We start from the raw sequence: 15079 nt of genomic DNA, 5'->3' as shown, positions 1-15079 counted from the left end.
GAATGGAATTACCTATTATAATTGTAAAATTTTGTCCCTAGATAGCAGTAGTTGAGATATTAGGGTGGTTTTTCCCTGTGTGCAAGAATTTCATCTGCCTTTCTGTCACTCAGTCAATTTTATAAAAGTAGTTTCTCAGTGTCAGTCTCAACTTTACTATGAAAATCTTCTAAACTACAGGGTTTTTCATTCATGTTTATCGTATTCACCAATAAAAATTCCCCTGTTAAAAGGGTTCCCTCTTACATTCCACATTTAACATTCACATTCCTCATTTACAGGGGAATGAATATATTGGGGAATATGCTGAGCAGCAGACAGAGCTTCTGTAATGGCCGTGTGAAAATTAATTGTTTATTCTTACCTCATGTTTCCTGTCTTTGAACCAGTTCAGAAAGAACTTTTGGAGACCTTCTTGTCCACATGTTTGCTGAGTCCTTCTGAGAACTCCAACAGGTTAGGCTCATGACTTCTCCCTCCAATGCTGTGTGAACTCTTCCTAGCATATCCTATTTATACTTACTTGTGTGTAAATTGATTCTATTTTTATAGTTTTTACTAATTTTCATGTGTACTATATACAGGTAGTCCTACAGCACTAAAATGTTGCTGCTTTCTCTTCAAGTTTTGATAACTGCAAGCCCTGTAGATGACGCAGGGGAAATCAAACTACAATGCAAAGGAAGCCAGTGTGCTTATACATGTGTAAAGCAAATAATGGTTGCCCACTTCTTTTTCTTGGCTCACCATAGGTATTAGATAGATTATGGCATGACAATACTATGGTATTCTTGATTTTGTTGTCCTAATTTTTAAAGCGTGCCACTGAAATCAAGATTCAAATTACTGAATACTGAAATCCTGTGTTATTTGTAAATATATCCCACATTTTTTTGTTGTTTTTTTGGTGGAACAAATTTAAAAAGTTTTTAGGAGTTTAACAGAAGTAAAGATTGTTACTGAGGCCAGCACTGAAATATTAGCCAAAAAATGCAAGACTTGAGGAGGAATTTAACTGTTGCGGAACATACTTGCAATTTCTAATGATCACTCAGTTGTTTCCCACAGAAACTTTCAAAAGAAATACCAAAACTCTTATATAATTAAAAACTGTAATTGCTTGTTTCACTATTTCCATACTCCATGTTTAAAAAGTAGCATCTTGTCTTGATTTGTCTTCTTTTTAGGGAAAAAAATAACCAAAGTAAATGAAGTTTCCCCAGACTTTTACGGACTCCCTTAAAACGTAATCCTTATTTACTTTTGCTTTTCTCTGGATCCAGTAGAATGTAGACTACACTAAGGAGAGTGTGTTTATTTGATACCTCAGAGACTTCCTTGACAGGTGTGAAACTGGCTCTGTGCCAAGGATGCACAAACCTATGTGCAGATGAAGTAGGCAGCAGAAAAAATAACAAGATGAGTGCTTGAGAAAGAAGGAAAGGATAATATGCTGAAGAACTTTAGCACTGTATTTGATATATCAATTTATCCTCTGAATACTACAAATAGATGAGATACAGMGTATTCTCTTTGCCAGTGATCCTTCATCGCTTGATGAATGTGGCAGCTGGGAAAGATGGAATAAATCAGATACTAAATTCACAGTGCACTCAGATATATACAGAAAATATCCCACTTTCATATCTGGAAGAGAATATCTATGTCTAGCTTTTCTTTTATTTATGCATACAACAAGTTGCATGGAGCTGGTTGAAAAATATCTTATGTGAATATATATCTGTATATCTTATGTGAGATATATCTCTGTATATCTGTGTATACCCATTTCCAGAATCCACACTTAAGTGCTGACTTTGTTCTGTAGAACCTAATATTTTTGTATGTGTCTTGTTTGCGCCATGTCTTCCTTTTTAACATCAAATCATACCCTATGATTTATGTTCTGTGAGGGATTATATTTGCATTCTCCCACAGCACACTTATTGACTGCAGTGATTGCTTTAAGGGAGGCGTATGGTCGCTTATTTTTGTGCAGAACTTTGTTTAGATGGGGCATCTGGTTTTCAGTGAGGCCCTGCTTCTTACCCAGTTTTCCAGCTGAGCTGACAGAGGTGTAAGAAAGCTAAAAGTTATGCCCAGATTCATACAAGGATCAGAGACTTTAAAAGGATTAAAGTTGTGGACCTTTTGACCCCGGGGTCATTTGTTTAAACTTCAGCTGGCAAAATGAATGTGAAACCTGTTCAGCTTTAAGGGAATCTGAAATACAGATTTGAGTACAGTGACCTTGATTAGATCTCTGTAACAGGCCTATAGATTTGCTCCCTGCTCCAWATGGAGGTGACTTAGCCGTATCAAGTCCAAACAGGCTATTACTATAAGCACTCAGTTTTACTTTACAACCAAAATACCACTTGCAAAAATGTGAATGTCAACTTTAGCTTGCTTTGTTTTAGGACTTCTTGGCAGTAATCKCCAAATGCATTTTTTTCTAGAGAACTGCTCTCATCTGCCTCAAGAAATTGATAGGTTAATAGGTTGCATAATCTCATTTTGGAGAGTATCAGATCTTCACATTTGGAAATGGGATGCTTCATTAAGAAACTGTTGTCATTTTAGATGGCAAAACTGAACTCTTTCTTGCATAAGAAAGCTCTGGAAAACTAAATAGCAATTAAACTCGTAGGATTCTGCTGATTTTATAGTCTATTTAAATTTAATATATAAAAAATAAATTTGAAAAGGGAATAAACACATGAACAAAATGTGCAGTAAGATATACTTTCTGGATTAATCTTAATAGGCTTTTGGGCTCATTGAATATTCTCTGAATGTTAATAGCAGGAACACAGACTTCTATGAATGAATGAAGTACCTTCAACTTTTTAGTGAAATCTTTGCACAAATTAAGTTCAAATGTTCATCTATTTCCTTTCGAGTCATATCCTCAACTCCCCACAGATATTTACACTCCCCGCATCTATTGAATCTGCTCTGCATCTGCTGTAGCTCTTAACCCTTGCAAATTTTATCCCAAATACTTCATAAGCAATGAGCCATGGTATCCTCTGGTAGCTGTGGGCAGAAGCTTGCTGCCCCTGCTTGTGCAGAGCACAAGAGAAATTTCCAGGTTCTCAAATGAAACCTTGAATATGGGTTCATTTTCAGCCCGTGTGTTTATTTGTAGGAATGGGGCCTCATAAGGAGCTTGCTAGTAATTTCTTTTGGCCTTTGTTGAATACGAAAACATTTGCAACAAATGAACTTTCATTCTTGGAAAGTATATGTTGCCATCTTCATTCTGTCTTGTTCTTGCATTGTACACCCCCTTGACTCTGTAGGGAAGATGTTGTTTGAGTTGTTGGAAAAGAGTATTAATAAGTGAATGAGCTATAAATAAACAAATGGAGACCGCTGAAAGAGGAGTAAAGTTGTTTTAATGAGTAGGACACCAAAGTAGTATAATTGTTTCCGATAATCCCTTATTACAAAATACTTAACTTTTTCCACATTTAGACTTCTGGGTACCATTGTCCTTTAACAGAAATTTTACTTCATCATACAGAATGRGCTTGTGGCTTCATCTAAAGTGCTGTGGAATTTGATTGTTTTATGATTTTTCTTTTTGTAAATTGTTATTTATTACCCTGTGGACACTATAGAAATGCATTTTTTTTTTAGTTCAAATTGGAATTAAAAAGTAGAAAATTCCTCCTCCAGCCTAGCACTGTAGCTTAGTGTGTGTTTTTTTTTTTTAAATGAATCCTAGTATTCATGTGATTTTGATTGAAGATATTCAGTTTGAAAGATCAGTGATAATATAATTGAGCCTGCAAGTCATAAGTTAAGAAAAATTCCTGGCTTAAAATGCAGAACAACAGCTTTACAGATTACATGTCTCCCTTACACATACTGTACCACATAAGAAAAATCAATTCTGTCCATATTAATTTAGCCTGAGGTAGGCCTCAGTTTGGCAACTTGCTTGATCTAATTTGCCAGCTTTGTAGCATCCTGGGTTTAATTATCTTTTTCTCAGCGCCTYGGAGGCTGGGATGGCAATGTATGAAGAAGATCGAAGTACTGAACTAGAAGGGAACTTCTGACTCACTACATGAATCAAATGCCATCTTCCAGTGAATTACTGTAGAATTAGGGCTAAAGTTGCAGTGCCATTTCTCTGGTGTTTAGAAACATTCTTTTAATTTTCAGCTTAGATGTATTCATGATTATTTTATACCTCTTGTTCTTGTACTGATCTTATCTTGCAGTTAAGTAATTTGTATCAGTGTCTGCCTTGGCAAACCTTGATGTTTTTATGGACAGTAGTTGCATCTGTGCTCAACCTCCCTTTTGTAGGCTGTACAATTCAAATGTTCTCAGCTTGGCTATAGATATTAAACAGATCTTTTTCCTCATCTATCATAGTAATCTACACCTATTCCAATATGAGGTGGTCATACATAGTYGTGATTGTATTACAGAGGTGGCTTCATAGAAGTGCTGTATAATGAAATCTGTCTTTCCTGCTGGATGGGAAAACAGTTTTGCCCCTATATGCATCATCTATATGCATTTCTGTTTCACACCGACATCATAGGTGTGGTTCTAACTTTTTCTGTTACTGAGTGATTCACTCTTTCTTTTGCTCTTCATCAAACTAATGAGATCTCGGCCTATGGCAAAAAGCCATAGTGGTTTCTAAATGCCTGGCCTTAACTTAGTGCTACTGGATGTTAGTTGATTTCCAGAGCTGCGTACCTCAAGGTCATCTGTTTCTTCTCACTGTCCAGACAAGAAGGTGGAAATTRCCTTCTCCTTAGCCCTCCACTGGAAATTGCCAGCAGTATCAATAGTAGTGTTGGGTTTCCAATTGATCTGCCATTAAAGTCATTAGCAGCATCCAGCTGCTTTCCAAGCCATATATTATCTATTGAAATGTGTATATTGCAGGTGGGGCACAGGTCACAGTTTTTGGCTGCTCCACTCTTTGACACTCTCCAGTTGTCCTCTTGATTAATAGGCCCATCTTTAGGACATTGCTTTTTAAGCCAAAGGCATGAACAGAAATATATAGTTTTTTGGAGAACTCCAAGAAAACTCCCCCAATCAATTGTTTTGCTGTCAGCACATCTTTCCTTGTAGTTAGTTTCTTACTAGCTTACAATTGTTGAATTCAATTCCCATTTTCTACAGCGTGATCACTTGCCATATGACACTGTACAAAGAGCTTTAATGAAGTCCAGATATATGAAGAGTGATTCATTTTTCTTGTTTGAAAATATTTTATTCTGAGAAGTCCAGTCTTTGGTAAACCCGTTTTAAATTGCACCCCCAATTTTCAACTATCTTTTGCATCTTTAATTTCTTTCCTTCAAAATGTGTACTAAAACCATGGATGAGGTTAATAAATCAAAGACTTTTAATAGACTAGATCACTTTTCTATTTTTTAGAAATTAGATATTATGTCTGGTATTTGCCAACTATGATGTCAAGGACAGTCAAAAAGCAAAGTAATTGCTAAATCATAAGGCAGAAGTCTAGGAACAATGAATAGACAACTTGATTCCAGTCTTATGAGAGGACTTAGGGTACTCACATGATTAMGTAGTCATATCATAATCAATATGCACATGTATATTTATAAGATTAGGGCCTGACAACTATCTATATCTGGGATATATGACACCTCATGTAATATAGCCATCAGCTTGGAAAGATTGAGTAGTAAGACACTGGTTACAGAGTCTGGGAGATGACATCCTTCAAAGCCTCTTGCTGATAGCAATGCCGTGGAGCTCAGTGTGCTTCAGAAAGAACCGTGTCAAACCCAAGTTAATGTTGGGTTTTGGCCCCTAAAATGAAACAACCCTAACTGTTATCTGCGTAACTTGTACCTTTTATGTAATTTTGCCCTTATTCCTACCTCTCATATGYTTGACCCCATCAGTTTCAGTCGAGCACGGAAAGATAGCAATAATTAGAAAGCTTTGGCATCTCTGGAAGTTTGGGCATGTGGCAGAGAGGAGATGTTAACAATGCATTTGGTGGAAGGTCAGAGTGTTAGCAACAATACCATAGATAACAATATCTAGAAATCCCCAATGATGGAAAAAGTTTCAAGTGAACTTTACATCTATGTTAGACAAGGAAGAATCCAAGCACGAGATTATGCATCACTTGTTTTGCTGCTCATGAAACAAGTAGTTTAAAACCATTGATGGAGCCTGACTTTTGCTTTTAGCTTCGGGCATTCTCAATGCTGTTTCTCCAGATATCTCCTGTCAAATGACTATGAAAAAAAATCCTATTCAGAGTCATGTGATTCCAGGCATTTGTCCAATACGTGTCTCAAGGCTCTCTGTCATGGCTGTTAGTGCCACAGGGCACTAATATGATAATGATAGCCGACCTATGATCAAGAAGAGATCTTCATATGGCTTCAGACCTCAGGTTCTTCTGCCTTTGTTTGACTTTGGATAATTTATTTCTGCTGTTCCTCTGTGCATGGCTATGCAGAAGAACAATTGTCTAAGGAATAAGCARAATCATGCATGCCTTTGACTTTATCAGCTGCAATGTTATTGCTCCATGCTTGAGTGGTCATATTAACAACAGGTTGTGTGGTTAAATTGTTTGGTTTCTATTGCTTCATGGATATAATATGCCAGACATTTAGAAAAATGTTTTTCTTCATTTTAACTGGAAGATAGGATTTTTTACCTATTCTTCCTGAAGATGCATATTTTTTCCTCTGTTGTTTGTGCTTGTGACACTTATTTTCAGATATTTTGACGCTGGATTCTTTAGTGTGCCATGTTCCAGGTTATCAGACACTTGGTGGGAATGTGGGTCTGTATAAAAAGGCCAGCTACCTTCTTATCTTTCTTGTCACTCATTTTTCTTTGTATTTATTTGGCTTAATTTTTTCCTTACTGWACCTCAAAACTCCATAAAGATGAACAGCAAACAGCTGTTTTCTGATTGGAGGTAAGAATATGACTGATCTTGAAGAAATGTCCTGAGGAAATGGGTTGAATTCACTAGCTTAAATATCAGTAGTGTAGTACTAATTATGACTATAAATTCAGGGCAGTAATTGTGCAAGACCAATCAGATGTAAACCAAAGACATAAACAGGGTAAGAACAATGGTTTAGGTAGCAATTCTTGTAGAAAAGTGTCTGAGGGTTGTTGGATATCACAACTTGGAATTACAATTACTACCATTTCTTTTTTCTTTTTTCTTTTTTTTTTTTTTTTTGCTTTTTCTTTCCCAAGATGGTAAGCTACTTATATTGATTTGTAAACTAGTTTTGTGTGAAGGATGTGTGAAGAAAATTTTTGCTCTGGTCAGAAATATTTAGGACTCTGCTAGAGTACTGTGCCTGGTTTGGGACATTGCATCTAAAGAATAATGAAAGAGGCTTAGCAAAAAAAAAAGGGAAAAAAAGAGCTAAAATACATAAGCTATAAAAGTACTGGAAAGACTGAGATTGCTTAGCATAAAAGAAATGGAGAACTGGAAGGAGATGTGAGGAAATGTGAATATAGTTCTCATGCATTCTAGTGCAAAGGAAAAAGGAACAACCCTAGTGAATATGGGCAAAATACAAAGGATTTAGAGTTGTAACTGCAAAGATGAAGGCTATATATTTAGAAAAAAAACTTTCTGACAGAGAGGACAGTGAAGCATTAGAATTCTAAATTGCCTGGAATTGCTGGAAGAAATTCTGCAGCAACAGATTAGCTAAACATCAGACAGGGTTATGTTAAAACATAGGGAGTTTTGGAAAAAGGAGGCAGAGCAGATAAAGCCCAGAGGTCCTGTTTTCTGAGTCATTGTGGCTTAGCAACTTTATAAATCATTTCTTGCTTTTAGCATTGCCCTCTTTTACTACTCTGAAATAGATATAGCTGAAATTAAATACAGTTTTTAAGATTTCCGCTGACTTAGTTAAGCATACATCAATTCTAGCTTAAAAACTAGCGGTGAAAAAGTAATCTCTTGAAAAATGAAGTGAAATGAAGTAAGTATAAACTGCGCATCTGTGTTGAAACAAATGTGACAATTCTGTGGCATCTTCTGGCTGATCTGCACATGACATATGGTGTTTGTGTTTTCCTTACAGACCAAGATATTGTCTTCAGATTTTTGAGCAGCTGAAGAGAGAGTTTCCTCATTCCTCATTCTCTTGATGCCATAAGCAGGGTTATGGGACTAGCAGTACCTTGAGCGCTGACTGATGTGTTAAACAATGTAGYTGTCAGAAGGGTTCTCTATTATTTGTTATTTATTCCAGAAATTCTGACTAATTTAATATGAGCCTCTGGGACAATATTTTGTTTCTTCTCAAGAGACGGGGATTTTGTAATAGAAAGAAGAGCACACTCTAGCTCTGACCTTGAAATCAAAATGAAGAGTCTTTCTCTTATATATTTCTTTTCTGTCTCAGTTAACCTGGAGAGACGTTAGTAGATTGTGTTAACTTCATCTATAGAGTTATCATCGACAATTGCTTATATTGCTTATATCTGATGAGGATATARGTCCAAATCTATATTTATTAACTGAAGCATTAAATACTGTAGAACAGGTACTTGAATATAATACTATTCCCAAATGGCAAAAAAGATCAGCTTTCAATAGCTAAAACATCTSTACTATTATTAGAGAGAGGTATTAGAGGTTTAGATGCTGTAGATAGTGTTTCACTATTTTGAGACTCACCATTGTCTTGTGTTCAAACAAAAGTCTGTGGGGTTGAGTCTATGCTCGACTTCCCCAGGGGTTTGTTTGAAATAACCTTACTGGAGTCAGTGGAGCTTTAGCTAAATAAAAAAATATGTAGAGGCAGAGTTGGATTCTGAGCTTTCATGTACAAGCAAAATTGATTTCAGTTCATAAAATGTCAAGGAAGTTGAATAGAGACAGGCAAAGAAAAGCTGCTCGCTCTTGAATATGAGCGATTGTGTTTTTGGAGAGCACATGCCATTAGACAGTGTACAATGTTGGAAAGGAAGATGTGTTACTGGATGCTTTGTTTACATTGGTTTCAGTGGAAAAGTATTTGTTTACAGCAGCCTCGCTGTAAATTCTGAAGGGACTTTGGTAGTAGTAATCAGCCAGATCMAATAACGGATTGACAGGTCACAGCAGAATAATTTTGCACAACTGCCTAGTAGCAAAATTATCCTTTYCATCTTTTTGTTCTCATCCGTGCACTGATGTATTGTGTTGTTCTTGTAATCCCATATATAGAATTTTTTCATTATTTCCAGGTTATTTCTGTGCTGAGGGGCATTTGCAGGCCCTGCCAACACCTCTGTAAGTTATTTGCTTCCTGTTGTGCCGTTTTCTTAACATCTCATGACACGTTCATTCAGTAAATCCTTTGATCCCCTTTCACCCTTCCTTTATAGGGATATATCTACTAAGACTTCCTAAGGCTCTCTCTCTCTTTTTTTTTCTCTCTTGTAAAAGAGACTGTAACCCCTTTTCTACTGGATTCAATGGTTCTGTTTCTGAATGGCTCAAACAGCCTGCACATGGTACAGATGCATCTGGAGTGATGTGCTGCAAAATGCTTAAGCCTGCCTGGAACTCTGGAAAAGCAGTAAGGATTTAGGCTAGTTTGCTGCACAGTCAAAGCATCTTACATGCATTTAATGTGACACTCTGTCTTACAATGTATTTGGTAAGTATTTGCCTGGGCTGGGGTGGGGATGCTGTCCTCTCTCCGTGTTYGGCCATAGGCTGGAGAAGTGTTAAGCCCTTTGCCACTTAGCTGATTTACACACAAGCTGTGGGTGATGTTGCTTTCCTCAAGTGGCCTTAGAAAGTGGGTACTGAAAGGAGTAGTGACATTCTGAGCTGGGGTTTAGGAAAGCAGGCAGGAAGAGAGTGGAGAATTTATTGTTTGGGATGAAAAGAGCAGCAGTTCTATCTAGAAGAAAGCTTATAAAACAAACAGCAAAGCTAGGAGCAAAATAAAAGCCTCAAGCAAATGGCTTTAAGGAAAAATGAAGGCAAGCTAGAATGTGTGTTTTTAACGATACTGAAGTATTTACCAAAACTGTTAACTTTGGTATAAAGTATCAGCCAAAATAGTTTAYAAGCAGCTGTATGTGATTAGAGTAGGAGTCCTTAGGCAAAAGGGTAGGTAGGGCACACCACTAGATTTCAGTAAGATGGAAAGTAACTCTGAGCCCAGGAAAAACCTGATGTTTTTCTGCGTGGGTGCTGGCTCCTTGTTGGGGGAATTATTACTTTCTCAGAGTAGGCACCTTTCAGCTTTGAGATGTGTTATGGGCAGAAACGTAAAGCTAGCCAGACAAATGAAGGAGTAGGAGATGTAAAGAGGCTGAATCAGATGGAACTGTATGAAAAGGTAGTTTTAGGCTTATAGAWTGGGCCTATAAAACAGGTACATCACTTGTTATTACAGCATTTTTTTTAAGAAAAACTGATACTTTCACTCAGTCCTTTTGAAATCTACTACTACATCCTTGCCTTTTGTTATGACCTTTTTGCCTGTGAGAATTGACCTTCATACAGTGAACATGGGCTTCTGGCCATTAGTTCAAGTCTCTTGTGCACCCTGTCACTTCCCTGTGTTCAGCTCTGCCACGGGTCAAACTCTATTTTTTTTGCATTTTCTTAAGCTTCAGACATATTTTGTCCACCATGCCTTTAATTTGAGGCAAGGCTGCTCAATGAGAAATTAGATGGTGCTTGAAGCAACCCTCTGTTGCAGACACCTTGGCTTCAGGCATGTTCTAGCTTTGCTTCTTGCCCTATTGCTCACCCCTATAAYCCCTCCTCTATGTCAATTCTAAGGAGGGTGCTATGGGAGCCAGTTTTCCTTGTCCTAGCACGTCAGGGGTKGGGAATTAGAGATGTCTCCCCACAGATTAAGCCAAGCTGTTTCATCCTGACTGGTGTCGTCTAGAAAAGCCCAGGCAAGCAGCACATGAGAAGCCATCTCACTATCTTTTAAAAATATTTTCATCCCCTCACTCTGCTCTGTTTATTCTGTGTTTTGATTGTCTTGTAAACTTGGATCATATACTCTTTTAGTCTAGGAAATACATTCTTATCCTGTGATTGGAAATGTATTTTTCTTCTCATGTTGTTCTTTGATAGGAGTCACAATTGTCATTTTGTTGTCAAAATGATAACGGAGTAGGACTGGTGAAAAACAAAAAATGCTGTTAAGTAGAAGGTGGCAAGACTGCTTATGTAGTCTGCTGTGTGATCCTCAGATATCTGCCTGTTCTTTTTCCCTGATGCAATTGCTAGGATTTTTGAAATTCCACTTTGACGTGAACTAGATTGTCAATATGTAAGAAAGCAAGATTTTAATATATTTTCCACTTTGACGTGAACTAGATTGTCAATATGTAAGAAAGCAAAATGTTAATATATTTTAAGGTGGACTATAAATGCTGCAGTGAGAGCAGGTGAGTGATTCTTGAAATTTGGTCCTGTTTGGAGAATGTACTACAAAACTTGTCCAAAAAGTGAAATGATGTTTCCTGTGTGATTAGYCTTTTGTGGACAGACTCTTTTAAGCAATTCTATACATGTCTTAGCTAGCAAAACCTCTTTCTTTAATGTAGTATCACAAACATTGCTTTTTAAGACTCTAATTTTCACTGATAACGTTTCCTTGAAAATAGTCTCATATGGGCACCTAAGCAGAAAAAGAACTGCTTGTCAAGGAGCAGGCTGCTCTTGTTAGCTTCCTTGACAAATTTGCACCCATTTCTTCTCCTCRTGCTCTTAAGCCCTTCATAGTCATCAGTCCTCTGATCCTCTGTGTCTGTGGGAAGAGGCAGGGTGTGCATTCAATGATCATTTTGAAGATGAATGTGTTGGATAGTTTTGATTAATAATTTGCTATTTTAGTTCCACATTGTGCTTTGATGGCTCTTATGGGATTTTCTCTCACAGTAAGGGACAAAGATCTAAGGGGTGCCTGTTTAATTTTTCTCATCCTGTAACAATACAGAGTGTCATCTTGGCCTAAGTAGATACACATGTCACCAGCCCCATGGCACTGTTCTGAATAAAAAACGTTACCCTCATACAAATACTTGCATATTTAAGGGGATTTAAGGGAAGGAAACCAATAAGTGAAATCCTGCTAGAATCTGAATCTAGTCTGCTATTGCCTCATACTCAGCTTAAAAAGAAAAATGTCTTAAAACATCTCTTCTTAATTTTCAGAGCTATTCTAAAATCTAAACGAATTAAGGTTTTTTTTTCTTTGCAGGCTTGTAGATATGACAGTTTTATGGCAGGAGGCTGAGTGAATGTTATCTTAAATCCAACTATTCTTCCCACTAATCCAATTAGCTTTTCATTAGAAGTCTTAATCTAAATGTAATATCCCATTCTGAATTTAATTACTTCAACTGTTGCCCTCTCCTACTGTAAGGTGTTCCTAGTTTTCACATTCTCCTGCTCTTGTCTAGATCATAAACATGGAGAGATTAAAACTATTCTTTTTTTTTTTTGTATTTAAGGTACTACTATGCTATCATACACAATACCTTTGTGCTTGTTGCTAATTAAGATGATGTATGTTAAAATTAATGATTTATAATAATACTGCATGTTTGAACGGAAAGTGCTATTACTTTGAGACTACATTCTGCCACTCTTAAGTTGGAAAGTGCTTCACTTTTCATATATTTTATATGCACTTCTTCGCTAAAAACTCTGACCAGTGACAGAAAGTAAATCAGTGGTTAAGCTTAATGGAGTCAAGTCTTTTTGAAGTCTTAAAGCTGTGTATGAGCTYGCATGCTTGCTGCGTAAGTGCCAAGGGCCTTGCTCAGGAACCTTCTTCCCACTTTGCTGCAGGGGTGTTGGAATCCAGTCCCGGAGCAGGGTGCGATGCTGCAGTTGCCTCCAGCCTCAGGTCCATCTTACAAGGCYGACTAGTCTAGCTGGAGCTTGCACATTACTTAGGTTGTCAGTACTTGGAGGATGAGTCTCTGACGGCCCCAATTGTGTCAACACTTTTGCCTGTGCTTAATTTAGGGTTACTGACAAGCTTACAATGAAGTGCATATGTAAGAGCTGGCAGGACTGATGTTACAATTTGCAGCTACTAAAAGACATTTCTTAATATACCTATTGTATTTTAATTTAAGATGTTTCTCAGTAATCAAGACATGTTTACTGCAAGCAGCAAACACGTGCTGGAAGCAGGACACTGTGTATTAGCAGAAACCAATGTTTGCAAGAGCTGGTACTGTTTATTTTCCTATAACCAACTCTATTTTAAWCCCCACCCCCACCATACTGACTTTGAGGTAAAGCACAAGATGAGCCTCAGGTGCATAATTTAAGAGACAGAGACAGTGATTTTTTCTTGCCCTGTGCTTTATTTTCCCACTTAAACATGAACTATCTGAAAACGACCCTTTAACAGTGTTGATGCAATTTGATTGCCTTGGTGCATGTGCTTATTTACATTAATGCTTTCTAGTCACTGATTTTGCTAGATTAACGAACTGATGTATTTTGGATTGTGGCAAAACTTAAATTTAGAGGCAGTAATGCTTCAAGCTTTTTACTTGTATGGTGGGGAGGTCTGTGCTGGCACTTTTGTTTTGACAGATATAGCCACATAATATTTCTCTGATACTCTACCTTATAAAATAGCTTTATCTGATGATACTTTTATCTCTGTATGGCACCTAATCTGCACAAACTGTGAGGCAAGGCAACCTCTTGAGTTCATTTCTTGGTCAAATTCCTATTTGTCTTTCTTAAAGAGATTTTCCAAGGCAAGAGCAGATCGTGGTTAATAGTATGTTAAAAACATCCTCTGACTTTTACAGATTTTAGTTTTGTGCAGAATTCTTCCCTATTGTGTTTCCTTCGTAGTCACTGTGACTAAGACTAATTCAACCTCTTGTCATGGGTTATGTCCCTTGCTGCTAGAATGAGTGGTGATGACATGATGATTGTGGCACATGATTAAATGGAGTGTGTGATGATTGTCATAATTTATTAAAAAAAAAAAAGGAGACAGAGAGGAAAAAAGCACGACCAGCTTAAATGCAGGCTGCTAGTATGTCACGTTGGAAGAGCTGCATAACAGTCATCTTTGTGTGTGTGTGTTTTTTTTCTTTTGTCTGAAAACCATGTGGGCTTTTTTCCCCTTTGTTTATTTATTTATTTACTTATTTATTTATTTAATGCTGCATGGTCCCATGCAGGCTCCATGCAACAAGTTTCAGRTAGGAGGAGCTTTTTAGGGAAGCTGCAGTCTGATGCTGCTTGGTTGCACCCGTCACCTGCTATGYGCTCATGGAGTGGTGGGAGAGCTGTGGTGCTGAAGGGCAGTGGGAGACCTGCGGTGCTGAGGCTGTGAGCTGCTCGTCTGGCTCCTGCAGGCCTCTTCTGCCTTGCCAGTTCACTGGAGCTCTGGTGTGTGATTCTATTTCCATCCCTAAAAATGGTTGTTTGAGAATGATGGTGCTGAGCTAGCAAAGTCTGAGGTGGCTTCGCAAACTGGAGTTACAGAGAACCCAGATGTTTTATGGGTTTTGATGTGCCACATTCCCCTTGCCTTTCAATAAAATACATCTTGTTTTCTCTACAAAAATAAATATTTTTCCGTAAGTTCAGTCTTCTCATTAAGAACTCATTTTTTTTTTCTTTGCGTCTTCTTCTTTAATTTTATTTCTATATGTTTTTCTATTCACTACATTGTGAAAACCACTGAATGAAGAATCAAATTCACAGGAAGACAGTAGAATGGGTAAAATGTGTAACCTCCACATGACACGGTTTCATGGTGCACCTGAAGTCCTGAATCTCCGTTGAATTCTTTATGCAAGCCATAAGATCCAATCCTTTACATCCTTTAGTATATTTACCTTCACAATAGCTGTAAAGAGAGAGATAAATGCACTTTTTTTTTCTTGCTTGCCTACATATTAAAACTTCCAATAGCCTTACATATATGATTTATGCCTCCTTTACTTTCGAGAGGGTAGTGATGATCCTGAAATAACAGATATGTAATAATCTGTAATCCAGTTTTTCAGGCTGAAACACAAGTATCCGTGGTGAGAGCCTTCATGATCACCA

Source organism: Nothoprocta perdicaria, unplaced genomic scaffold, assembly GCF_003342845.1.
Source record: "Nothoprocta perdicaria isolate Ctin4 unplaced genomic scaffold, notPer1 scaffold_134, whole genome shotgun sequence".
NCBI classification, from domain to species: Eukaryota; Metazoa; Chordata; class Aves; order Tinamiformes; family Tinamidae; genus Nothoprocta; species Nothoprocta perdicaria.
Note: the sequence above shows the minus strand (reverse complement) of the source record.